This window comes from Megalopta genalis, unplaced genomic scaffold (genome assembly GCF_051020955.1).
Source record: "Megalopta genalis isolate 19385.01 unplaced genomic scaffold, iyMegGena1_principal scaffold0041, whole genome shotgun sequence".
NCBI classification, from domain to species: domain Eukaryota; kingdom Metazoa; phylum Arthropoda; class Insecta; order Hymenoptera; family Halictidae; genus Megalopta; species Megalopta genalis.
This window is the reverse complement of record NW_027476110.1, coordinates 1,622,374-1,649,417: the sequence shown is the minus strand read 5'-3', so window position 1 is coordinate 1,649,417 and position 27,044 is coordinate 1,622,374. Positions and strand designations below refer to the sequence as shown.

Below are 27,044 nucleotides of genomic sequence, written 5' to 3'. Positions count from 1 at the left end.
TGTTATCAACAACTGCCCAATAATGTCCATTAAGTCGTTTGTTTTTGACGTGCTAGCAGCATACGCTTCTTGTGCAAAGATTTTTTTTACATAATCAAATATAATTATCCACAAATTTTGCCCTAATCATGGATAAATGGACGACGAATATGAGCTACGATGATATGGAATTTTCATCGGATTCTGACCTTTCTGAAATGTTTAGAGAAATTGGATACAAAGGTAGAATTCCAAATGCATATAATAAAAAGCGCTTAATGCCAAGTAGTTCGGAATCTGATTCTGAGAACATTGAGGAATTACCAGACATCGATCCGCGGCAATTTCTTTGGAGCGCACAAAATTTGGCTTTCCGAAAATATGGTTGAACATATTGTAAGAGAAAGCAATGCTTATTATACTACGAAAACTGTACGCAGTAGGCACTCACGATTGTTGGCATGGAAAAATACAACAGTTACCGAAATGTATCGATTTTTTGCTCTGTCGATGTTAATGTCAAGAGTAAGAAAAGTATCAATAGAAGAATATTGTTCAACCGACGAGTTATTACGAACGGAAAATTTTCCAAGAATAATGACAAAAGACAGGTATAAATCTCTATTACAAATGCTGCACTTTCATGATAACAATAAAACAACAAATCAAGACGTGCTAATAAAAATTCGGAGCATCATCGACAGACTGCGAAATTCCTTTTCACGAGCATTTTAGCCGTACAAGTATTTATGCATCGACGAAAGCTTGCTGCTTTTCAAAGGACGATGTTTCTTCAAGCAGTATATACCTTCGAAACGAAACAGATTTGGCATCAAGTCGTATGTTATTTGTGACTGTTATACTGGATATATCCAAGATTTTATTGTCTATTATGGAGCGCGCACGGATATAACAAACAATAATTTAGCAGAAATTTGAAAATCAGGAAATATTGTCATGACGTTGATGGAACCGTATCTAAATAAGGGTCATGTTTTGGTCACCGATAACTGGTATTCAAGCCCGGCATTATTTTCTCTCTTACATCACAATAGGACACATGCATTTGGAACCGTGAAGAAAACCAGACGTGGAATGCCTAATATATCCAATAAATTATGCAAAGGCGAAGTTGCATTTCAATCTACGGATAAATTATTAGCACTAAAATGGATGGACAAAAGAAAAGTGCTAATGTTATCAAGTTATCATTCTGCTGAGTATACAGAAACAAAAAGAAATGATATTAAAACGGGAAGACCAATTCTAAAACCAACTGTCGTAGTAGACTATAATCGCGTTATGGGAGCAGTTGATAAAACGGATATGATTTTAAATTCCATTAATACTATTCGTAAAACTCTAAAATGGTATAAGAAATTATTTTCCCATATGGTGGACCTTTCGATTTACAATACTTACATACTTTACAAAATTACGTCAAAACAGAATATAACATTTGCGAAATTTCATTTACGTCTCATTAGAGAAATTCTACTCAAATATTCAAATAAAAATATATGTAACAATAAGTCTGGAGGCCAAACTGCATCCAAAGATAATCTGTTACGTTTGGTTCAAACACATTTTCCATCCAAATATATCAATCCCACAGGAAAGCGGCAGAACGGTCGGCGGAAATGTGTGGTTTGCAGCAAACACAAAAAGCGAACCGAAACACGATTTGAATGTAAAGACTGTAAAGTTGGTTTATGTATTGAACCCTGCTTTAGATTGTACCACACAAAGAAATATTATTAAAAATTATCTAAGATTATTAAAGATTGTTAAACATTACTAAAATTGTTATTATTATTAATATTATTGTTTGATCGGCGTGCCGGCCAGCCGCGTTAGAGAAATGACCAGCAAAATCAGCTCCGCACACCGCGTTCGGAACGACTCGCGTATTTTGTCCGCGCGGTCGATCTGGCATCGGCTGCTTAGAGCGCAACTCATTTCAGAGCGCTCCGCCGCGAAAGGGTTAAACAGTCTGGCCGTCCTTCAACAAGTCGTTCAACACAAAACATTGAAGCAGTTCGAGAGAGTGTTGCTGAGAGTCCAGGAACATCAATTCGGCGCCGTGGTCAAGAATTGCATCTTCATGCTTACAAAGTTCAATTGACTCAAGAACTGAAGCCTACTGACCACGCACAGCGAAGAGAGTTCGTTGAATGGATTATGGAACAACAAAAAGTGGATGCTGATTTTTCGAACAAAATCATCTTCAGCGATGAGGCTCATTTTCATCTGGATGGCTTTGTTAATCGACAATATTGTCGCATTTGGGGTTCAGAAAATCCACAAGTGATTGTTGAGAAACAAATGCATCCACAACGTGTCACTGTTTGGTGCGGATTTTGGGTTGGAGGCATCATCGGACCATTCTTCTTCGAAAATGCAGCTGGTCAGACAATAACGGTTAATGGTGCTCGCTATCGCGACATGATAATGCAGTTTTTTGTGCCAAAATTGCAAGACATGGATGTGGACGGCATGTGGTTTCAACAAGACGGTGCAACATGCCATACAGCCCGAGAAACAATTCAATTACTGCATGAGTCATTTCCTGGTCGTGTAATTTCCCGTTTTGGTGATCAGAATTGGCCGCCCAGATCATGCGATTTAACGCCGTTGGATCTTTTTCTTTGGGGTTTTTTGAAGTCTAAGGTTTATGTCAACAAGCCCACGACCACCCACGCCTTGAAGGAGGAAATTGAGCGCTGTATCAACGAAATTCAGCCACATTTATGCAAAACAATCATGGAAAATTTCAACAAAAGAGTGCGTATGTGCCAGCAAAGTCGTGGAGGCCATTTACCCGATATGCTATTCCATACATAACCCTGTATACTATATAAATCAATAAAAAATTTACAATTTTTAATTATAAACCTGTGTTTTCTATCAAAATTATTTCTTGCGTGAATTTTGGGACACCCTTTACAATCTCCTCGCGGCAGAGTGCGCTGAGAACAAAGAAACGCAGGGGACTCCCGAAAATGTCACCACACCAAAAGGGAAGGGCAGAATGCCACCAATATATATAACAAAATCAAAGATAAAAGCTATAATAGCATTGATTTCAGAAAATAAACTTAACACAGAGTCATTTATGGTAAAACAACTAGACGAAGATACTGTGAGGCTCAACGCCAGTGATGAGTCTGCTCACTTTAACCACTTGTGGTGGAAAGACGTGCCACGCACGTCAACATGCTTTTGTTACCGGAACGCCAGCGACGTGTTACGCACGTCGTTGGGCTATTGTTACAGAAAGATAAATGACGTGCGTGGCATGTCCACTGTGCAATAAAATTCTTTACCGAGGCACAGTTTCTGCTTGCTCTTCATCGTGTAAAGTTATTAGTATTGACCCCAGACTGTAAAATGGAAAGTGATAGCGAAGCCAGTGATGTTATTTCTATAAATAAACGGAAAAGACAAGACAATGTAGAATCTGACAGTGATTTAGAACAAATTGTTTTTCCACGTCGGAATCGGCGTAGAATTATATCTGACGACGAGGAAGATGTTCAGAATGAGAATAGAGAAAGGAATGTTTCATCCCAGGAATGGATTTGGAAAGACGCGGAAAATATAACGCAAGTATGGGAATATTCAAGAATATCTAGAATACATATTCTTGTTGGGCAAAATGTCACAGCTTTACAAATGACAAGAGAAGTATTAGCAGAAGACTTTTGGAAAATTATTGTGACAGAAATTAATCGTTACGCCAGTCAAACACTACAAAATGAAAACCGCAAATTACGAAAATTTGAAGACATTTGGTGGGACACCAATATAGATGAAGTACATGCGTATTTTGCTTTGTGCATTTTGATGTCCCAAGTCAAAAAATCTACTGTGCAGTCATATTGGTCTAAAAGAAGCGTAATCGAGACACCAATATTTCGAAAAACAATGCCCTATTGGAGATTTGCACAAATTTCACGCTTTTTGCACTTTACTGATAACGAAGTTGTAAACGATAATGACGATCGTTTATGTAAAGTGCGGAGTGTAATCGATTATTTTAATGAGAAATTTCAAAATATTTGCACTCCCGCGGAATACATTTCGTTAGATGAGTCGCTAATGAAGTACACGGGTCGGATCTCGTACAAACAGTATAATCCGTCCAAAAGAGCACGTTTTGGAGTGAAATTTTATAAGTTATGTGAATCCAAATCGGGTTATTGCATTAAATTCAAAATCTACACTGGTCAAGATTTAGACAGAAATGCGAATGTAGGTGTCTCCGAAAGCGTCACAATGCTTATGTCCACAGTACTAACTGGTTACGGGCATACTCTATTTTTGGACAATTGGTATTCTTCGCCAAGCCTATTTCAAAAGTTACAGTCTAGAAAAATTAATGCCACAGGAACAGTGAGATGCAATAGGAAGAATATGCCTAAAGAACTCGCAGCTGCAAAACTAAAACGTTCTGACGTGATATCGCGCTCCTGTAATGGAATTTTGGTTGCAAAATGGAAAGACAAAAAAGACATATATGTAATGTCCACGAAACATACAAAAATTGAGATGATCGAAGTGGAAAAAAAGAGGTGGAAAAATAATAATAGCCTTACAACAAAGCCTAACATCGTTTTGGAGTACAATGAGGGTATGGGTGGAGTGGATCTGCAAGATAGTTATTTATCATCTTTTAAATTAATGAGAAAATACGTTAAAACTTATAAAAAAATATTTTTTTACGTAGCAGATATGGCACTGCTCAATTCATATATTTTATATTGCAAAAAAATGGAAATACCAAAATGTAAAAAGTATTCTTTTTCGAAGTTTCGAATCGATGTAGCCGAACAGATTTTAGAAACAGTATGTCTTCCTGATTACCAAAGACGTGGAAGGATGTCTGCTGGAAATGCTCCGAGTCGCTTACAAGCGAAGCAATGGGGACATTTCCCAAGAAATATACCACCTACAAACGCCAAAAAAAATCCACAACGGAGGTGCGTAGTATGCGCTAAACATAAAAAACGGAGTGAAACTATATGGGAGTGTAAAACATGTCTTGTAGCGTTACACATTCCAAGTTGTTTTGAAAAGTATCACACCCTACAAGATTATTAATAAATAAATTTAGTATTGATACAGATGTAATTTTATCCTTCTGCCTCTTTATATTCTCTTCTGGAACTCACCCGCTGAACGCGCCGCGAAGTGATTCCCGCTCGATTGTTCTGGCACGCGCAACCGAGAATTTCTTTGCACCGCAAGTGGTTAAAAGCATGGAAATCCTGAAGGAAAATAACCTCCAATTCCACTCCTTCACCCCAAGCCATCTTAAAAACAAATCATTCGTCCTTAAGGGCATTCGAGGGGGCTTCAATGAAGCTGAGGTAATGGCTGCATTAGAACTCAAAATCAATAACATAAGCATAACCAAAATTAACAAACTACAATTTGACCGCACAAATAGCAATAAATACCATTTTATAGTGCAAATAGACAAAAATAGCAATCATCCGGAGCTACTCAAAATCAAAAAACTGCTAAGCCAATCAATAAGATGGGAAAGGCTTAGAAAGCCTAAAATTTTCCAATGCAAAAACTGCCAAAGAGTAGGTCACGCCAGGTCTAACTGCAACATGGAGTACAGGTGCGTCAAATGCGCACAAAGCCATAAACCGGGAAAATGCAAAATCGAGAAATCAGGTAATAAAAACGTGCTAAAATGTGCTAACTGCGGGGAAAATGGGCACCCGGCCTCTTACCTGGGCTGCCCATATATGTTTATGATAATGAACATGAAGAAGCAAGAACACGAAAACAAAAACAGAAAAGCTTTCGAAAAAACACAAAAAATTCACAGACAAATTGACCCGAGTATTTCATACGCAAACATCACAAAAAACAATAGAATTCCATACACACAACATATGGCACAACCCGAAACACACACCAGAAACGAAAGGCTCACCCCCCCCCCCCCCAAGAATGCTGACCAACAGCAACGAAAGAACACAATTTCAAGTAACGGACAATAATAACCACAACAACATAAATATAAGCCAAATACTCGATATATTCAGAAGTAGCTTAGACGAAATCAAAGAGCAACTAGTCGATTTCAATAATAAAATCACCCAAAATACACTGAGAATCGATTACTTAGCACAATGGTCAATCGAGTAATGGCTCACACAACCACCAGCAACCCAATCAAAATATCAGCGATAAATGTAAATTCACTGTGCACAATTAAGAAAAGACTAGACTTACAAAAATATATTGAAGCTTACAAACACGACATTATACTGATCTCAGAAGCCAAACTTAACAACAAACACAAACTGAAATTAAACAACTACGACATAATTAGGACAGACAGAGCTCCAAACTCGAGAGGCGGAGGTACTGCAATAGTTATAAAAAACAACATCAATTACACCATGGTCCCATACCCAAACTCAAAGAAAAATAGAATCATAGAATACACAGTGATAAAAATAATAGTAAACTCAAAAAAAACATTACTCATCTTCAGCATATACGCCCCACAATCCACAAAAAACACATTCATAATCGAGTTCGAACAACTTTACAAAGACTTTCATCTGGACAACGAAAACAGTTTCTTCATCATAGCCGGCGACATAAACGCCAGAAATACACAATGGGGTGATTCAAACACGAATGACAGGGGCAGACGATTACTACAATGGGAGGTCGACAACAGTATATCACATTAAACAACAATCTACGCAGCTGCCAACCCTACGTACACCAAAGCAAACTCTTTCCTGGATTACTGCATAACAGACAGCAGATTAGAAATACTGAACCTCAACAACAACAAAATAAGGACAAACCCATACGATAGCGATCATAATGCACTAACATTCGCAATAGAACCAACCACACTGTTCCAAGGAATAACACCAACTCCTCCTAAACCCCACTCATTCAACTATAAAAAAACTAATTGGCGAAAATACGCCAAACGGGCCGATAAGTACCTAAAAAATAAACTACCGGATAATAGGAATCTCGCGATAAATGAAATAGACGAAGGTATCAGCTACCTCGAACTGCTTATCACAAAAACAATTAAAGAAATAGTCTCAACAAATAAACCTAGCAATACAAATTATTGTCAAAAATACATTAGCAATAACACTAAAAAAAACTACACGCGGCAAAGTCATTCCTAGTATCAAAGTTGTATTTCATCAGGTACCAAAGCTCGAGCAAGCACAGCAGACAAGAGACAAACAGAATTAAACGGACAATAAAAATACTCAATAAAAAACTCCACATTGAAATCTCTAAAGCTGCAACCGCATACTGGGCCTCCATCATTAAAAATATAAACTTCAAGAACGCCAATGAATTTTTCCCGACCATTAACAGGATACTGAGACCACAAAAACACATTAGCATCGAAAACCTCAGACTTAATATTAACAAAAACGAATTTAACAAAGAAGTAGCGAAAACTTTACCAGACAGGACCGACAACAACGAACTTTACATTACAGATCCGATTACTAAACTCGAGATAATAGGAAAGTATCTGGAAAGAATAAATTCACCAAGATACGACGAAACAACAGACAAATACAGCAAAATAGCAAAAAGAATGACAGATACAAAGGCAACTTTTACAACATTCACAGACGCTAACCCAGCATACAGGCCAGTACACCTGGATAAAGAAACCAATCATTTCATTTCTTGCAGTGAAGTAAGCGAAATTATCAAAAAGCTAAATAATAAGACTTCGTCAGGGCTGGACAACATCCCATCAATTGCCATCAAAAATCTACCGACAACCATCATAATAGAATACACGATACTCTTTAATAATGCAATTGACCACGCCTATTACCCAAACAGATGGAAACAAGCTAAAATCCTACCGATACTAAAAAAAGGTAAAAACCCAGAAGAGCCACAAAGCTACAGACCCATTAGTCTCACTACGAACATTTGAACACAATATTATACCAGATAACCAATTCGGATTTAAGAATAAACTTTCTACCACACACGCAATTCACAAATTAACTTCTGACCTCAACAATTACCTACACAACGGACTGACAGTGGGGGCAATATTGCTAGACCTTGAAAAAGCATTCTATTCAGTTTGGCATAATGGGCTAATTCATAAACTAGACAAATACCAATTTCCAGCAGGACTAATCCTACTAATAGCAAATATGACCAAAGGAAAAACGTTCCGCATATGGGACGGAACGAAAATGTCTACCACCACATTCAAAATCTCAGAAGGCCTACAACAAGGAACAGTAACATCACCAATACTCTTCAACATTTATAATAGCGAAGTTATAAACGAATTCGGACTCAACACCGTAGACAGACTACACTCGATTGCCTACGCGGACGACTTAATAATCTACAAAGCTGACACGGACGTAGGACAAATCAAAAACTCACTACAAATGACATTAAACCACATCACTGACTACTATAAAAACTGGAACTTGAAAATTAATCCCACCAAAAGTGAGCTAATATTCTTCCGCAGACCGGTAAAACAAATCAAATACTCAAACGTAGTAAAGATAGAAAAAGCAACAATCACAGCTAAAAACATTCACACTAACGAAACTGTTGAAATCCCCCCCAAAAAGCTAGTAAAATATCTAGGAGTACAACTGGATCATCTACTAAGACTGAACAAACACCACATTACGCAACTGGACAAAGCCAGAAGAACCTTCAAAGCTAACTCTAGACTTTTCTACAACAAAAATCTTTCCACCAAAGCCAAACTTATTTGCTACCAGCTATTAGTTAGACCCATATTAACGTATGCCGCACCCATATTCTGGAACACCGGGCCAACAATTATAGAAAAAATAAGAAGATTTGAAAGATCATGCCTCGGCCGATATAGAACAGCTGAATCAAATTACACCAAAAGAATCAGTAACATTAAAATATACACAAAAGCTGATATACCAAGAATAGACTGCTTCAACTTAAAACTCACCCGAAATTACTTCAGCAGGATTGGCCACACCAAAAATCAAATAATAATAGACACAATGAAAACGGAAGAAGAGACGACCCCCAACAAGTTAAGCTCAGGTTACATACCCCCAGAGCTGTTCCTCTTCTGTGACCATAATGGAATAATCCAAGATCAACATAACTTACCCATAATCTACCATAGGAATAGACACTCCGCTAATAAGAAAATCAATCCAGACGACAACAAATACATACGATAACAATCCAACTACTCAACAGCACTCTCTATCAAGGACAAAATGGACAGGGATAGACTAAACAAAGATTACTCCTAGCTAGCTAACGACGCCAGGCACATTGACGAACTCCGCAGAAGAACCCGTAAAAAGTGAAAAAATAGACTAAGTTCCGGAAAAACAAAGGTCATTAGTTATTATCAGTGATTGTCTTAAGACCTGTATACAATCCTTAAATAGCGCAAAATGCTTAACAGCAACATTAGTTTTAAGTTCCCTTGTAAATAGATCCTCCGAACCCTAACCCACCCATCCCAACTCCTCACCCCACACCTACTGCCTTATTTATTTATGTTTTAATTAGCCTAAGTCATATTTAAGATAGATGGTAAAAGTTTTTTTAAGACTCTTCCTTTTCTTTTACTAACAACTAACGATACAAGACTGATAGCATATAAATCTCTCGCCCTAATAACGTGCCTAAAACATATCATATTACCATAGCTAGCTATAGAGTTTATCCAAATTGATAACTAATGGCTATCAAAATTTTTATTATTAATGTTAAAAGTATTTTTAAGTAGGATTATTCTCTGTATATTATGACTGAAATGAGAAAAATAAACTTACTTTAAAAAAAAAAAAAAAGACAAAATCTGATATAATACTGTCGATCAATCCGTCGGAATTAAAACAAATAAAGGATTGTAGAACATCGAACGAGGTATGTCGGTAACTCGAGCAGATCTATCAATCACGGGGGCCTGCGCGTAAAGCTACGCGCATGAACGAGGGCGAAGATGTTCGCGAACACCTCAGGAAATTCTTTGATGCTGTCGACAAACTACACGAAATGGACGTGGATATCAACGCAGATTTGCTGGCAATTTTGTTGCTGTATAGTTTGCCACAGAGTTTCGAAATTTTACGCTGTGCAATTGAGTCGCGTGATGAGTTGCCACCTCCCGATACTCTTCGAATTAAGATCATCGAAGAAAGCGACGCACGCAAAAATGAATCGTGTGACACAGTGCCTAACGCTATGGTTGCCGGAAGACGTGTAAGACCAAATTATGGGAAAAATAATTATAACAGAGCTGCGGAAAATATACCGATGACGACCGCTCAAAACCGAAATGTTTTCGATGTCGGAAATTCGGCCATATAGCATCCGAGTGCCGCAAGGGTAGAAACACGAGACACTCGGCTAAAGGTGCTAGCAGCGATATCTCCTTCTACACAACGTCGGAATTCGGGCAAAAATGCGAAATAACACGAGTGAATAACGGGGTGAGCGACGGATAGTGGCAGCACGCCTCACCTGTGCAAGGATCTAAATAGCTTCGAATATATCGACAAAAGGCTGCATGGAAAATTAAATCTTGCAAACAATGCGTCGACAAACATTAACGCGAGTGGAACTTTGCGCGTAGTTATCGATGAAAGGGGTTCAGAAAAGAACTTGACGCTAGAAGACGCTCTGCAAGTACCGGACCTAAGAACGAACCTGTTATCGGTCGGGAAAATAACGGATCGTGGATACAGAGTGCTTTTCACAAAAGATCAAGCCAAAGTCATCGATGGTAAAGGCAATAACAATTTGACCGCCATTCGTAAAAATGGCCTATATTACGTGACGAAAAAAGGGTCCACACACAGGGCCATGGCAGCAGACGAGGACGCAGCGAAGTCGCAACGGAACAACGAGCTCGAGATATGGCACAGGCGGCTTGGACATTTAAATCAACAGGATCTACTGGAAGCGAGGCGGAAGTGCATCATACCGAGTGGCAACGTTGAAGATTTTAAACGGACATTGTGTTGCGAAATTTGTATCGAAAATAAGATGACGCAAACGCCGTTTGCGGAACAATCGAAGCGTGCGACGGAAGTCTTAGAAATAATTCACAGCGATGTCTGCGGCCCCATGCGAACGCACTCACACGCAGGTAACAGATATTTCGTCACGTTCATTGACGATTATTCTAGCTGGTGCGAAGTTCGGTTTATAAGGTCAAAGGACCAAGTATTTGATGCGTTCCGAGAATTCAAGAACTATATATAAAATCAGACCGGTCGCAAGATGAAATTCCTACAATCGGATAATGGGAAGGAGTATATAAATTCGCGGTTTGATAAGTTCTTAAGCGATAACGTGATTAAACGTAGGTTATCGGTCGCATACAATCCACAGCAAAACGGGGTAGCCGAGTGGAAGAATCGGACGATAGTAGAAACGGCGAGATGTCTAATCGCGCAATCCGGTCTACCGCGATCTTATTGGGCAGAAGCCGTATCGACGGCGAATCATATTCGTAATCGATGTCCGTCAAGAGCTACAGCCAGAAAATCTCCTTTTGAGAGGCTTTACTACTTTCTAAATAACGATCCGAATAAAGGGAAGTTTGAACCACCTTCGCGAAAGGGGACTTTCGTCGGGTATTCCGAATGTTCGAAGGGATATCGAATATGAAATAAGGATGCAAAACGGGTAGAAATCGCGCGCGATGTAAAGTTCCTCGAAAATTTCAGCGCGAACGACATTCAAAAGTCTGCCGTAAAGAACGTTCCCTCCGAAAATATCCCGCAAAATGATTTAGGCCGCGACGAACACAATAGCGAACCATTAACTTTCGATGTCAATCTGTCTTCTCAAGATTATCAAAACGATAATATTGATTATCTTCAAAGAGAAGATAATCTACGCATCCCAACTCCCGAAGCTCAAGAAGCACCGTCACAACCTGAAATCCCTGTCGAACAATTATCGACGAACGATATAATAAATTCTAGTCCTAAAAATCATGATGAAATGTTAAATAGAAAACGACGACAAAATTCAAATTTGCAAATTAAAGAAGTTTATGAACCATTAGATTTAATTTAACTTATGAAAGAGTCTAAAATAGGAAAATTTTGTAACCAATATAGTAGTCCACACAAAGTTGTAGAAATCTTGCCGAATAGAAATACTAATTGGAGGTAATCTACGTATAGTACACACTAACAAATTGAAAATTGCACATGTAAGATCTAAATTTAATTAACAAATAACGGTACAATTAACAATAATGCCACATATGTATTACGTATCAACGAATGTTCATTAGACTTTAAAATTCCAGTACCAAGACAAGGTAAATTCTCAGAAATTTCTTGGAATTCAACGAACCAATGGATGATGTCATTCTACCAAATCACGACGAACCTCGCTGAAGCCTACCACAATCAAAGCCGTTATCTGTATCCGATGAGACGACTCGACAACTTCCGTGATGGTAGCAGATAGTTGTTGAGTGTCATGAAAACATCAGAACCACATTTCGAAACGTACCAGTAGAAAAGAGCATCCTATATAGCAACGATAAAAATAGCATCTATAGAATACGATATAATAGAGAAGTAAAATTCGCCCCAGGAGTTCATTCGCATTAACTTGATTAATTATATCAAAGATAATTTATTATTTTTGATTATAGAGAAATAAGATTTTTGAATATTCTAACAATTTAAATTACTGTCCTAAATAAAATATAATGTTTTAAATAATCTATGAGGTTCACAAAATTCGAAAATGTCAAAATTACTTAAAAAATATTGTCATTCCGAAACTAGTCTCGAACGCATTTCCGAAACTCGATCAAGCCCAAATTATGCAAATAACTTCATTTCACATAGAAACAATGTTAGCGAGAAGGATTTTTTGAAATTGGAATGTTACGACCCAAAATATTGCGAGAAATCTATTGCACTGTTATGTAAACAATAAACATTTACCATTTCTGTCTTTTTTAAAAACGTTTACAAAACCTCCAATAAGAATGAAAAATTACTTTCCTGGCCGAGTCTTTTCCGTACTTCAACCTAAACCAATGCAGTGTCTCACAATCAGTGATAGTACCAAATTGCAGGTTCGAAATACACAGCGTTCGTACTCAAACACATAATATACAACGCGATTCCATTTCACAAGAATAACTGCGATAAATACTGTTCGATATAAATCATAGACCTATTTAAACCAATAACACTACTATGAAAAACCTCAGGAATAAGTTTATTAATTGCATTAACTCTGTAATACTATAAATGCTTGAGTTTGCTCGAAAAGATTCGACATACCTACTCTAGCTTACTTAATAGACAACAAGGTTATATCCTCGCAAAATTTGCTACAACTAGAAAATCTGCATTATCAATTTCATCGAATGAATGTTCCAAATTGATCATATAAACATGGATTTTTATAAATCTAGAGTATTTGATTTAATCGTGTCAGAATCGGAAGCAGACGGTAAATTGATCAACGTACTCAAGAAAGCAATATCTCTAGTGACAGTAGGATTTGAATGTAGAAATAAGTAGCAAGGCAATCAATCCTCTGAAGCTGTATTGCTTGTTATCCAAACATGGTTGCAAGTTTTTAACTAATGGAAAGCAACAGCAAATAATGACGTGTAAATAAAAATTACCGATTCAGATTTCAAGTTTGCTTCTACATGACGTTTAGTGCCATTACTGCACAATTTGATTCATAGATAATATACACGACTTCGCACAATCACTTCCGATCCTGTTCACCCCGAGAAGTAAATGTTTCAGACTGTTAACCAAATTCAGGAAAGTTCGGTATGAAAGATCCAACATCAAATCTCAAATCCTTGCTCCAAAAGTACATCGAAATTCAGATCAATGTAGTCTTCCTTTTCTTGTTGATTACTTCCGCAATCGCGCCATACAAAGTCTCAAGCAGAAGAACCAGTCTTCTAGATATCTGCTGAACACTGACGTGAATCTTGACATGAAAACTGCATCACTCAATCTCCATATTGATCCAATCGGTTTTTGGTGACGATTAAAGCCGTAAATCTTCAAGCAAACAAATTCCTGCTTTCTAAATTTCCACTTGAATGTTTAGTAGGAATCGTGCAATCTTGGTATTTTTCATTATGTGATTAATATTTGTTGCCCGTTTATTGAGAATGTATCCACTGCAGGTTACATTTCTGGTTATGTATATCACACTATTTGAAATTATGGAACCAAATTTCCAAATACTTTGGAAATTGAGATTGATAGTTGTGAACATGCTTTGAAAATGGCTATATTTACCTATAATTAATACTTAGGGAAGCATCGCTCCAATATCGAAAGATATGAGATAATTAATAGCCCAGCCATAGTTTTCTTCGACTACTGAAACCAAGCTGCAGTAGTATCATTAATGCATTTCGAATAATTTGGTTTCGATGAATAACATAAGAGTGGGTGTTGCACTGCTTTTCTTCCTCTATATCATAACCACTACAGAAACTCATTTAGTTATTTCGGGCGCGTAGAGTACAAGAAATGACCTGCAAACTACCAAGAATGCACAGCTCTGCAGTAATAAAAAATGGAGTATTCTCAATCTGAATGTTCCATTTAATGCAACTCTTCATTTGTGGTGAAATTAGATGTTGGCGATTCCGTTGCTGATTCCGAATATTGGAAATTTGTCAAGCAACAACCCGACCCAACTATAAATTTTCCAATACAGATCCAGTACGCTGAAGAAAATAGTCTCGTGTGTCTAAAATCAAATCGATCAATTTTAAATCGCCAGTCGATTACCTCCTCTTTACTGGTATCACTTGGATCGATGCATAAGAATTCTAGCGCGACCATTATTTATTTTCCGTCGTTTCCCATGCAACGTTGTTCGTTAGGGCATTGCCATCGTACACTGTAACGAACATTCAGTTCTGCTTAGTTTTCAATATTCACAACGAAATAAATAGGCCCTCACACCGCGACCGTGGTTAGTTTTCATTTGTCATGAGTTAGCAGCTACTGTTACGTAGATACATATAGTTACGCTTGTAATTCTTCTCTGCTATTGTGCACGCGATTCACGTTACGCTTGTAATACTTTTGCGCTTGCAGCCTAGCTTCGCTACAACCGATTGCGCTTGCAAATTTCGATACAGCTTTGTAGCCATAAATTGATCGCTTAATCGTATCATTCATGACCTTCACGACACATCGTCACATTTCATCATTCTATTGTACATCATCTATAACCTCCTCTGTACGAATCTTATTGGTTAAAACATATTTAGCGTTATTACACCAGCGTTTTTTACCATACAGTCCACTAACCAATTCATCCTTCCAATCCTTCCTCCAATTCATCCTTCCCAACGAAAAGATACATTTGCAACATATTTGGAAATTTGAGAAGAATAATAAACTAGTAATTTTGGAAATTGTCGAACATTTAACTTATTTCTGCACTTTATGAGCCTTCCCGGGTACTACATATTTCCAAAACTTCATCCTCCGGTTACGTAAATACATACAACTGTGAGATGTAGATGGTTCATTCTATTATATAATATTTCACATAAAACATTATGATTCAGATTCTGATAATACTCTACATTGATGTTTAAACCCACGATTTAAAAAAGTGATGAAAAAAGTGATGTCAATTTTGCAGGTTGTCTTCGCTATAGTAAGCATGAAAGTAGTATAATAATACTTTACTATCCACACTTTAATTATGCATGATTCGTACTCAAGCCGCTATATGCACTATTCAGATTTGACGAGGAGATGACTATAAACAGTGCGGGCATGTTCGTCGCAAAAGTCTTCTCGTTAGCTTTAAACTATACGATAGTAGGAGTTATGAATTGTACATTAAAATTAATATAACAATTTGCGTTCAAATTTTTTCGAGCAAACTTATTATCATACATACAAATACACTGTATGTTACCGTGTTCGTTTGAACAGTTCAAACAGATATATGTATAATTCTTATAGTTCAATACTGTGCATAGTACAAACAGAATTAAGTCTTATTACGAATAATTTCTTTCACGAACCATAACTGAACGCGACATCGGGACAAAAATGTGTAAATTGTACATCCGATCGAAAAAATATAAAAACTCGTCTCGATGACTACATTGTGCAACATATGTCCAAAATGATCTATTGGAAACAAAAAATACTCCATAAATACTGCAGAATTCGTTTGAATTGATAGAATTAAGAATTAACTTTCCTACCTCGAGTATAATGATATAAGAAAATGATCACGTTTTCAGCTGGCATTTATGCATTACTATCCTATAAATGTAAGTTTCATAAATAACGCTAAATATTTATTAATAAAAATAAGATCAGATTAAATAAAACTAATTAAAACAAACACTATGTGGTATTACAACATAGTATAATATAAAGAGTATTTTCCCGAAACTACAGAGATTTAAATTATTATATTATCATTAAAAAGAATTTTTTCAGCTACTTTTAAAGTACACCTATGAGATGATTTATTATGTGTACAACATTATTTAAAATACCAAAATTATGAAATCCTTTTTCGAAAATCATCGGTTAGTGTAAACCAGTGTATTACAAAAGATGAAAGGTAACATTCTCTATTATTCCGAAAATGTCTAGTCATATAAGTCAACATAATAAAAAACATGGAGAATACTTAGGCAATTATACAAACTAATATTTTTGTAATTTCTATTGCGTGTTTCGTCCAAATTTTAATAGGAGTTTGTAGACAAATGTTTTATTTTATTTTCTTCTCATGGTTACTCTGGGGTTTTAATAATGTCAAGTAGAAAGTTGATTGAAGTCATAGAAAATGCTCACTGGAAGTGTGACATACGAAGAACATTCCTGACATATTTTTCATAGCTTATCTTTCACGTACTTTAAATTCGCTCAAGAATAATCATTCAGCCACAGGAAAAGAACGTCGAACATAACGTCGAAAACGTGGGAATTTAAGACAGCGTTAAATTCATTTAAGACATCCACAACCCACACTCTCGATGAGAGCCAAACGTCCAAATATCCAAATAACCAAATCGACGACCCAAGCATCTTTTGCAAACGCAATTCAATAGATGAAACTGTGATAACAGCGAAGCCAAGATTAGAAGAAACAATGATGCAAACACCACTCATCTACAATCTCCCAGGAGCCTCATCTACGCCATTACATCTACCAATAATCTCACCTGCCAAGATCAGTGAACCAAGTATAACTTAGTCTATACCTGATTGCGAATCTAAATCCCAGGAGAACAGCAGTTCAACTGATGGAGACGAACCAGATATTAGCCCAGTTTTGCCACAACCTACGAACACGAATAACATTGTCACACCAGCAGATGAAATTCGATGAAAATTAATAGGAGAAGCTTGCAGTAGATTAATCGCAGGTCACAAGGGTGTAACGGAAACCTTAAATCAATTAACCCTTTCGGTACTACCGCCGCCTATTGGCGGCATCCACGGAAAGTTATGTGGGCACTTTATGTGGACACCGTGAACAGCACCAACGGAAAGTTATGTGGGTATGATTACTCTCTATAGTACACATTACTTTACTATTCTGTGTTTAAAATTCCCGGCTGTTCTAATCGTTCCATTATAATATATAATTAGTAACAGTCAACAGCGTGCCTTAATTATATATGTTTTATAATATATAGATAAGCTACGAAAAACAAATTGGAATGTTTGCTTATATCGTTAATTTTTTTAATGTATAACTTACAATTTGAATTTAGTTCCCTTCAGGATGAGTGTAAAACGCTTGAAAGGAGAACAATGAATAAAAGAAATCATTGATTCCAAAAGAGATTCTGATGAAGAAAATCAATATAATTTAGCATTTCGCAAAAGGAGGAACAATCGAGCACGTGTACTTAGCACCTCAGAATCTGAAGAAGCAGAAGAGCCTGAAGTACGAATTGATACTCCTTCTAGCATCAAATGGACATCAAAGAAGCTCAGTCCAAAAATTCATGATGTTACGCCACATCATTCGGGAGTAGTTGGGAACAATTTAAATCGTTCGTCGAGAATTTTGGATTACTTCAGACTACTTTTTTCTGAAGATTTAGTTAAATTTATTGTGGAAAAAACAAACAATTACTGGTGTCGACAGAAGGGTTCAGAAGGGATGGAAGTGGATGAATTATATTGTTTTATTGCTGCGTCGTTATTAATGACGCGAACCAAAAAGCTATCCTTAAATGAATATTGGTCTAAAGATAAGCTTCTCCGAAGCGATATATTCAGTCAAATTATGAGTAGAGATCGCTACTTTTCATTATTGAAAGTGTTGCATTTTACGGACATAGTCGGTCGCACTGCTGATCGTTTATACAAAATAAATGAAGTAGTGGAAATGCTACGAACATCTTTTTATCAATGCATTTCAGCCATACCAGCGGTTATGTATAGATGAAAGTCTACTCCTCTACAAAGGCCGTCTCTCATTTAAACAATATATTCCCTCGAAAAGGAGTAGGTTTGGTATAAAATCATTCCCACTTTGTGACTGCAAGACGGATTATATCCAAGATATAATCATTTATTGTGGGGCTAGTGCTACTGTAGCTACCGAATATCAATATATTGGAAAGCCAGGGAACTTTGTAATGTCGCTTTTGCAACCTTTTCTAAACAAAGGCCATTGGGTTGGCAACTAAGACTATTGTATTTATCTGGATAACTGGTTTTCCAGTCCCATATTGTTCAACCTACCCCACGAAAAAAGTACGAACGCTTGTGGCACTGTGCAAAGAAGACGGAAAGAGATGCTTAAAATAACTGATAAATTGAAAAAAGGAAAGGCAGTGTTCCGCTCATCTGAAAATCTGTTTGCAATGAAATGGTTTGATAGAAAGAAATTTTATATGCTTTTCACTATCCAAACCGCAGAATTTGCAGAAGTACCTAAGAAGTCAAGAAAAAATGAAATTGTTCTAAAGCCCAAAACGCATACTGCCTATATAAGCACACCACAAAAAAACAAATCCCAATGGCGAAATTTCACCTTCAGTTGATTAAGGAAATATTAGAAAAATAACACAAGAATCATGAATATCATCGGCTCACAGGGGGACATTTTCCTTCGATATATCAGTCGGGGAAAAAAGATCGAAAACGAAGATGTGTTGTATGTGCGGCTGGTGGTGTGAGACGTGAATCCAAGTATCAGTGCGAACAATGTAATGTGGGCTTGCGCGTTTCCCCTTGTTTCGAAAACTATCACACCAAGTTACACTATTAGTTTTGTCGTTGATTATATTTCACTATTAGTTTTATTATTTATTATGTTACACTATTAATTTTGTTATTTATTTTAATTTTGTAATATTGGACCATATTATTTATATCAATGCCATTTACTTTAATTAATGTACTGTAAAGAAAAAGATATGATTTTAAAACGTTAAGCGCCATGCCTGTTTTGTTGTCTGTCCTTCCGTCTGATCGGCGAGATAAGATACCGTCGAAATCGGTTTTCTGCCGAGGATTGGTTTAGGTTACGACAAAGCAGTATAAACATTTTAGAAATGTTTTTCAAACACGTTAAATTCCGCGTCAGTCACCGATGTCGCGGTCCGAATGAAAAGTTTAGTGTCAATCACGCTCGAGATTTCTATGAATGCCGCAAAACATGTTTTCGCGGTTTACGCTGTCGGACAGAGCAACCACTCTTGCGAAAAACTTCCTCGTTCCACGAATGTATAACCGCGGCCAGGTCCTCCGTACCGAAAGGGTTAAAAGAAAAATATCACTGCCCCGAAATGAGAAAAGATTCACAAGAATTCATTCGTTCACTTATCAGAACAAAACCCGTCAACCCGTGATTATTACGGACACATCTCTGGAACCTTTTGACGAACTTGCCATCGACACATTTGGACTACTTCCAAAAACAATCAATGGAAATCGCTACATTTTAACTATGCGAGACAATTTAAAAAAGTATTGGTTAGCAGTTGCTTTATCAGATATTAAAGCCATGATAATAGCTGACGCGTCCGCGAGTCATTTCATTGCAATACGTGAGACACCAAAATCCATTTCGATAGATGAAAACACTAGTTTCTTGGGAAACTAATGCTACATGTTGCCGAGATGGATCGTTAAAAAGGAGCCATATATTGTATTAACAGAACATCTAAAACAATACATCGAGTCATATGAAGAATGGGACCTCTACTTACCATTTGCCATGATTTCATATAAATACCTCCGTCCACGAAGCTACGAATTTCACACCCCACGAATTAATCTTCGGGAATTACGATAAGTGAGCTAATCCGACATAACTTATGGTGGAGTAATACGTCCATGTGTAAAAAGAACCTGAAACAAGTAAATTCGATCCATGTTACATCGGGCCATACGAGATAGTAGATGTCGGATATAAATAATGCAATTTTAAAAACAGATGCGACCGGACACCTAATCGCGAAACATCAGGATAAATTAAAACACTCCTTCGTCTTCGATAGTTCGTCCGACACAAATTAAAAATTGGAATCACTTTCAGGATGAAGTAAATCCCGCTGATTATCCAGAGGTGCACGAGGATCTCTTAATATGCCAATGTATAAGGAAAATGCAACTCGTGTTTGAAGCTGAAGAATACAAATTGTGTGAAAAATGTTGGTCTCGAGTGGCAGCAGAAGAAAGAGAATTATTTCCTGAAGGCTGCTGGCATATCATCGCAGGAAACCACAGAAGTGAGGCAGATTGTCATTGTGAAGGATATGGTTCTGTAATCCTGGAAACATCAAACGCTAGTCGATGCCGAGAATGCATCGAAGAATACATATTTCGAAATGTAACTGGAGACATTACAGTAATTAAAAAATGGCAAGGCCATTGATGTGGTTACTCAGTGGTAGCATCATGACCATTGACAGCAACACACGCACATATATACTGCAAATAATTAATTTATACAAGCAGGAGAGTCATCGGATGAGAGCATTAATACTTTTGAAGAAATACTTCAATGTAGCAAGGAAAAAAATGTAGACCTTATATTTCATTGTGGAGATTTATTTCACGATGCGAAACCAACAACTTCTGATGAATTAAAATGTATGGAATTGTTAAATAAATACTGTATGGGTCCCAGGTTAGCAAGATATGATAATATCAATATAAGATGGTATTTGAAGTACGACAAATATTAATGATTGTTTTTTCATCAGAGCAATTAACATCCAATTTTTGAGCGAGCCAGAATTAACATTCCCACACTGTACCTTTAAAACTGTAAATTTTTAGGATCCAAATTTTAATATTGACATGCTAATATTTTCCATTCACGGGAAAAACGACCATCCAAGTAAGAAATATAATATCAATAGTTTAAGTACAGTGATTTTTCAACATTGATTCAGCCATTAGTAATTATAATCAAAATTATAGGTTGTGGAATAAATGGGCCAAATGGACTTGTTGTCTGTGTCTGGTTTCATAAATTATTTTGGAAAATGGACAGCCACCCCTAAAATGATCATTCCTCCACTGATGATAAAAATGGGTAATACCCATGTTGCAATTTTTGGTTTAAGCTGCATGAACGATGATAAATTAATACGGATGTTGAACGATTTTAAGGTGAACTTATGAGATCCATATATGTATTGAGAGGTCTTTCCATTTTTTTTTATTGCAAATGATTTTCATTCATAGGTGAAATGCTTTAATTTGTTTGTTTTACATAAAAAACGTGCACCATGTCTTAAACGTGGATATACTTCGGAAGCCCACCTTCCCTCTTTTGTTGACTTTGTCGTGTGGGGAGGGGAATAGGAATGTTGTATCACACACGTGTTTAACTCTAAAAGACAATACTACATTTCTCAAACAGGTATATTTTTAGATTTATTTATTAATTATGATGCATGAAAAATAAGAAACTACTGCTTAAGAAACGCACTTACAGATTGCGATTTCTTTATGCGAAGGCGAATCAAAGGCCAAACACATTGTCATACTTAGCGTAAACGGTAATAAGTTTAAGTTGAAGAAATTGAAATTAAAAACCGTTAGACCATTTGTGTTTGACACTCTGGTCCTTAATGATACAAATATAAAAAGTAACAATGATAGATTGCTATCAGAATCAGTTTTTAATATCGTCGACCGACGCATAGAAAATGAATTGATTCCTAGTACCGCGGAACAATTGTCAAATCATCCGAAGCAACCGGTCTTGCCGTATATTCGATTGAAAGTAATTTACTTGAAAGATAAAGAACGGTTCGATTCGACCAGGTAAGATTCTATTAGTATATTAACGAATACAAGTAATATGTGTATTTTAGATTGGCACAGAAATATTGTGATAAAGTTGCTAATTCTCACGAATTAATTGTATTCTGTAAAACAAGAAGTTCCGGTAAGTACTCCAGGATACGACTGACATTATGAGCTATACTGAGGTAAACAAAAATTGCGATATTCTACAAGGTGCTCGAAGGTAAAATTTGTGTTTGGTTTTTTAACTAGGAGAATTAAGGTTTTGTGGAAACCACATACAAGCAAAACTAAAAGGACACCAGTTTGGTTGAAAATAAAAACCTATGAACAATACTAACAGTGAATGATCTAAATAAAGCATTAGGTAAATTTGTTAACAAAAATAACACTAACGCTTTTAATAACCTACAGAGGTCAAGCATATACAATGTAATATTTCAAAATATTGATTTGCCATTATAAGCTCGATTGTATTGTTACAATTAATTCTTTACATATAGTCGTGAAATAAAAGAACTTGTGCTATGTTTGGAAACTACTGAAACAACTGCAGATATTGGAAATATCAGGAAAGAAATTAAAAATTATTGTGATAAGAGAAAGGAGGAAGCACAAAAAGAAAAGACAGAAGTATATGTATACTTGCAAACAAACTCATTTAAAAATGATAATATACTATCAGATTTGACAGATTGGATAATCGCATGCTATTTTATAGATGCAAACATTATTTGCTAATAGACCGGTAAAACCCTTCAATAATGACGAGATAATAGTTATTGTCAGTAGTAGTAACGATGAAGAAGAAGCGGAAAAAACAGATAAAGCTAATGGCAGTGGAGCATGTAACAAAAGCAAAGAAACCGATAAAAATAATGAAAATCATAAAAGTTCTGTTGGTATAACATCTGAGAGGTAATTTACTTCAACTCAAAAACAGACAACAGCGCAGGTACATCATCGAACTCTATTAAACGATTCACAGTTTATATGCATAGGTCTTTGATTTACTATTAACCATGACATTTTATCATTTGCTACAGGATGAAGCATTGGGCGGTGATGTAATAAAGAAAATAAATTGAGGGAAGCCTAATAAAATACGGTTCCTACGCAATTTCGATTCCAATTTAGATTAGTTTGTCCAGGTCCGAATCCTTGTTTATACACTACTTGTAAAACATTATATTAAACAAATACTTTTCATTAAATCTTGAAATATTTGATAATATATAATATATATTATATATAATTCGGACATTCAAGTTGCAACAAAAAAAAATACATACTATAAACAAATCTTAAAATCGTATAAAATAGAGATTTAAAAACGACATCAATCTTAAATAAATACTAATGACAGAACAACTAGTACAAGAACTAGTAAAACACCGTTTATCTGGACTGTGTTTATCCAACATAGTAACCCGTTACCAACAATTGGATGTCAGGAACGATGCTCCTCTTATCCAACTCCAGTCTACGCGACATACATACAACACACTGTTTTTGTTTCTTAGTTAGAAATTCTAGCATAGTCTTCCTGCATAGAATGTAAGATAAGTAACGATTTAATTCAGTTACTTGTATCTATGTGATTCGTCCAGAAACTATATTCTCATTACGTCTTCACACAAATCAAACGAAAAGAGAAAAAGAGTGGTGCTTTGTATTGAAGAAAAATTTGAAATTAATAGACGCTTCAGAAACAATTAATCTCTTGTCTCGTAAATATAACATTGGTAGATTTACTGTATATATCATAAAAAAATTATAAAGATAACATATTAAAATGCAAAGAAGATGATGCAGCAAACACGAATAGAGGAATAAAAATGAATAACAGCTTCTAAAAGTCGGTGAAAGTAATTCATCTTTGCATGAAAGATCAGATAGCGAACAAACCGTAATCACAAAGTTATATATATAATGTTGCAAGGTGCATTTCACACTGCGTAGAGTGCGATGTAGAAAATGTGATTAAAAATGATGGAAATGATAAAGGATTTCATATTCTTAACGACAATAAAATAATATCTCAAGTTATAGAGGATCAATCTGAAGTGAATGTATAATCAGGTACGCTATACAGTATGTTATACAATACTTACATTAAACAACTTAAGAAACAGTTTCAGATATCTAGAAATAAAGAAATAAATACAAGACATGCCCATAAAGCGACATTTTATTAGAAAATAAGCTTACATATTGCAAAGAAAATATATTAGGAATTGTAGATCTCGATAAGTTACACGCATGCCGAAAATTTCATCGAAATCAGTTAACGCAAGGTCATAGTTACGAGCATTAAACAAATTTTAAAACAGCAACTTTCTCACAATTATTGGACAGAAATATTAAAAATCAGGACAAAACTGCGATTTTTGCGATCTTTAATTGTTTACCGCTTATACCAAAGTCAACCGATTCCGCTGAAATTTTCAACATGCATATAAATTACCGAGATCTACGAAATGCATTTCTTAAATCATCGTTATATATATTTCGTCATATATTATTTTCTTTAATCATTCTAAGCAATAACAAAATTCAAGTTGTTCAGTCCAGTTCTAAGCAAGTTATGGCGTTTTAAAAGTTGTCCGAATATTAATATAAATAAATATGGCCGCGACGCCATATATCCGCAAGAACCGATTGCCCACGTGGAAGACACGTGCTTCCAGTTTCGCAAGCTTTCTCGAGACGCCATATGCGTAACGCACGTGGCGTGTAATAATTTGCACTGGCGAATAATTAGCCCATCCGAGAGAAGGTGTCCGAGCCATTGAAATGTAAATGAAGAAATTCGTACTGATAATGAGACTTACCGAAAAACTGATCAGAAATTCCCAGTTACGAATGCGGCTTCTGGCCGGTCACTAGTCTTGCCATATCTTTGGAACGGTCGCTGCCAGTTGTTGCCAGCACTGTCCTTTATTATTTCGCCTGCTGCCCTATGGTCTTTAGCGGCTATCTTCCTTCATTTCGTATGAATTAATCTCGGCTCGAATTGTCACAGTTACACTTATTTCTTCCAAATACCCAACGCTACGGTCTACGCGACAGTGATCCTCGTTCTCGGCAGATCGCTTCCTCAGCCAGAAACGAGGCATTCCCCACTCCCCAGACTCACGGCTCGGCACGACGCACAAACCCTACGCGCACTCGCCGTTGCTCAGGGCCGGCACCATTCGACTCAGCCCACGCTCCGAGCGTCCTAGATCTCGCGGCATAATTCAGTGACTGTAGAGAATACCGCAACATGTTACAATTTCAAGAAATTTCAGTTTATGCAAATACGATAAGCTCAATAAATGGAAAACCAAGAAAGGAATTGGTTTCTGTAAGAACTTTAAAGGACAAACATCTCGAAAGTGAAAACATGTGACATTCAGTGTTTTTTCTTCCAGCCGCAGAATTTCCTTCTTTCCTGATTTTGTTAAAAGACTTACTAATCACTTTGCAAATAAAGATAAAAAAAATACAAAAATCATGTTTTCCATAAAACAAAAAAATAAATTATTATATTCAAAAAACTCTACCAAATTGCAGAAAAACAGTCTAGACTGAGCCCTCTTATAGCAAACTACGTGTTACATTTAAGATTACTTTTTTTGTCCGTGAAATGTGTATACGCTATACGTGATTGTACTGAACATGTGTAATAAATTATGATACCCAAAGCTCATACAATTTTCGAACTTTAGTATTTACCTAGCACTCTTTATAGTGATTAGATCAGTGCACAGAGATTGACATATAGTAATTAGATGAGTGTGCAGATGATAACTAGAAAAGGCTCAGTAAATGAACCGTTCAGTGCACATATCGCTTAACTCCATAAAAGAAAAAGTTGAGAAACGCGATGAAACGATGTACATTGTTTTCTAAAATTCCTGTTATAATATAGATTCACACATATAATGTAGAGTGCATAAATACAGATATAGCTTTCATCTGACGCTGTATAAAATTAATAAGAAAGAATAGCCAAAAAATAATCGTCAGTAATGTTACAGCTTTTATGTGACTGGTGGAGTTAATCAATTTGGCAACTGAAAAAAAGTAGTAAAGTTAAATTCAGTCTTTAAATTTTTAAGTTTTTTATTACAGAAAAAGTTAGTTATTATATATTTTTATTACAGCTTTTGCATAAACATGAATGTTCACAGTTCTGTTATATTATATTATTTGTAATTAATTCATCAGAAATATTATAAATAATGTCTTCTTCATCAGCTGGATGTGAGGATTCGTCATTTCGATTTGTTGTCAAGTTTTTATAGTAATCATGTTCAACAGGAGGAATGTATTTTAGCAGGTCCATCATGTCTCTCCATTTTTCCCTTGTCACAGTTCTGCCTTTAGGATATAATAAAGGCTGATATATATTTTTCAAACTTTGCGGTCTACCTGATACAGATTTTCTTAAATTAATGGCTTTAAATTCTGTATCTTCATTATAATCACATTTGAATTGTATGAGATGGGGTTTGGACCTTTCTAATTTTATCCAGCGTATTTTAAGCCAATTTACTGGAAAGCCTGTGACGGTCACTTTTCTGTTAATGATTGATTGTTCTAAAGGTTTTGTTGAAAAAATATCTTGGTGGGTCATTTGGATTAGATGAAATGGAGCTTTCTTTTTACATGTTTTGATTATATTGTACCAATCATCTGGTGAAAAAATGTTTTGATTTTTTTTCGCACGTGACTCAATAATGGCAAAATCTGAGTCATTAGGCAAAT

The 27,044-nt window shown here is 36.1% G+C and overlaps 1 long non-coding RNA gene across 2 annotated transcripts in view; it reads right to left on the bottom strand.

Annotated features, from left to right (window-relative positions):
* Positions 1-25,407, bottom strand: part of LOC143261207 (uncharacterized) — a 32,692-nt gene extending 7,285 nt beyond the window's left edge. Inside the window, exons 1-2 of one of the 2 annotated variants that reach the window (XR_013035396.1) lie at positions 25,124-25,407; positions 20,237-20,378 (exon numbers count right to left, since the gene is read on the bottom strand). This is a non-coding gene — a long non-coding RNA (uncharacterized LOC143261207). Of the gene's footprint in view, positions 1-18,629; positions 20,379-25,123 lie in introns of those variants that run through there. The other variant, XR_013035395.1, reaches the window with a different exon arrangement.
* Positions 25,408-27,044: the final 1,637 nt, after the last annotated feature.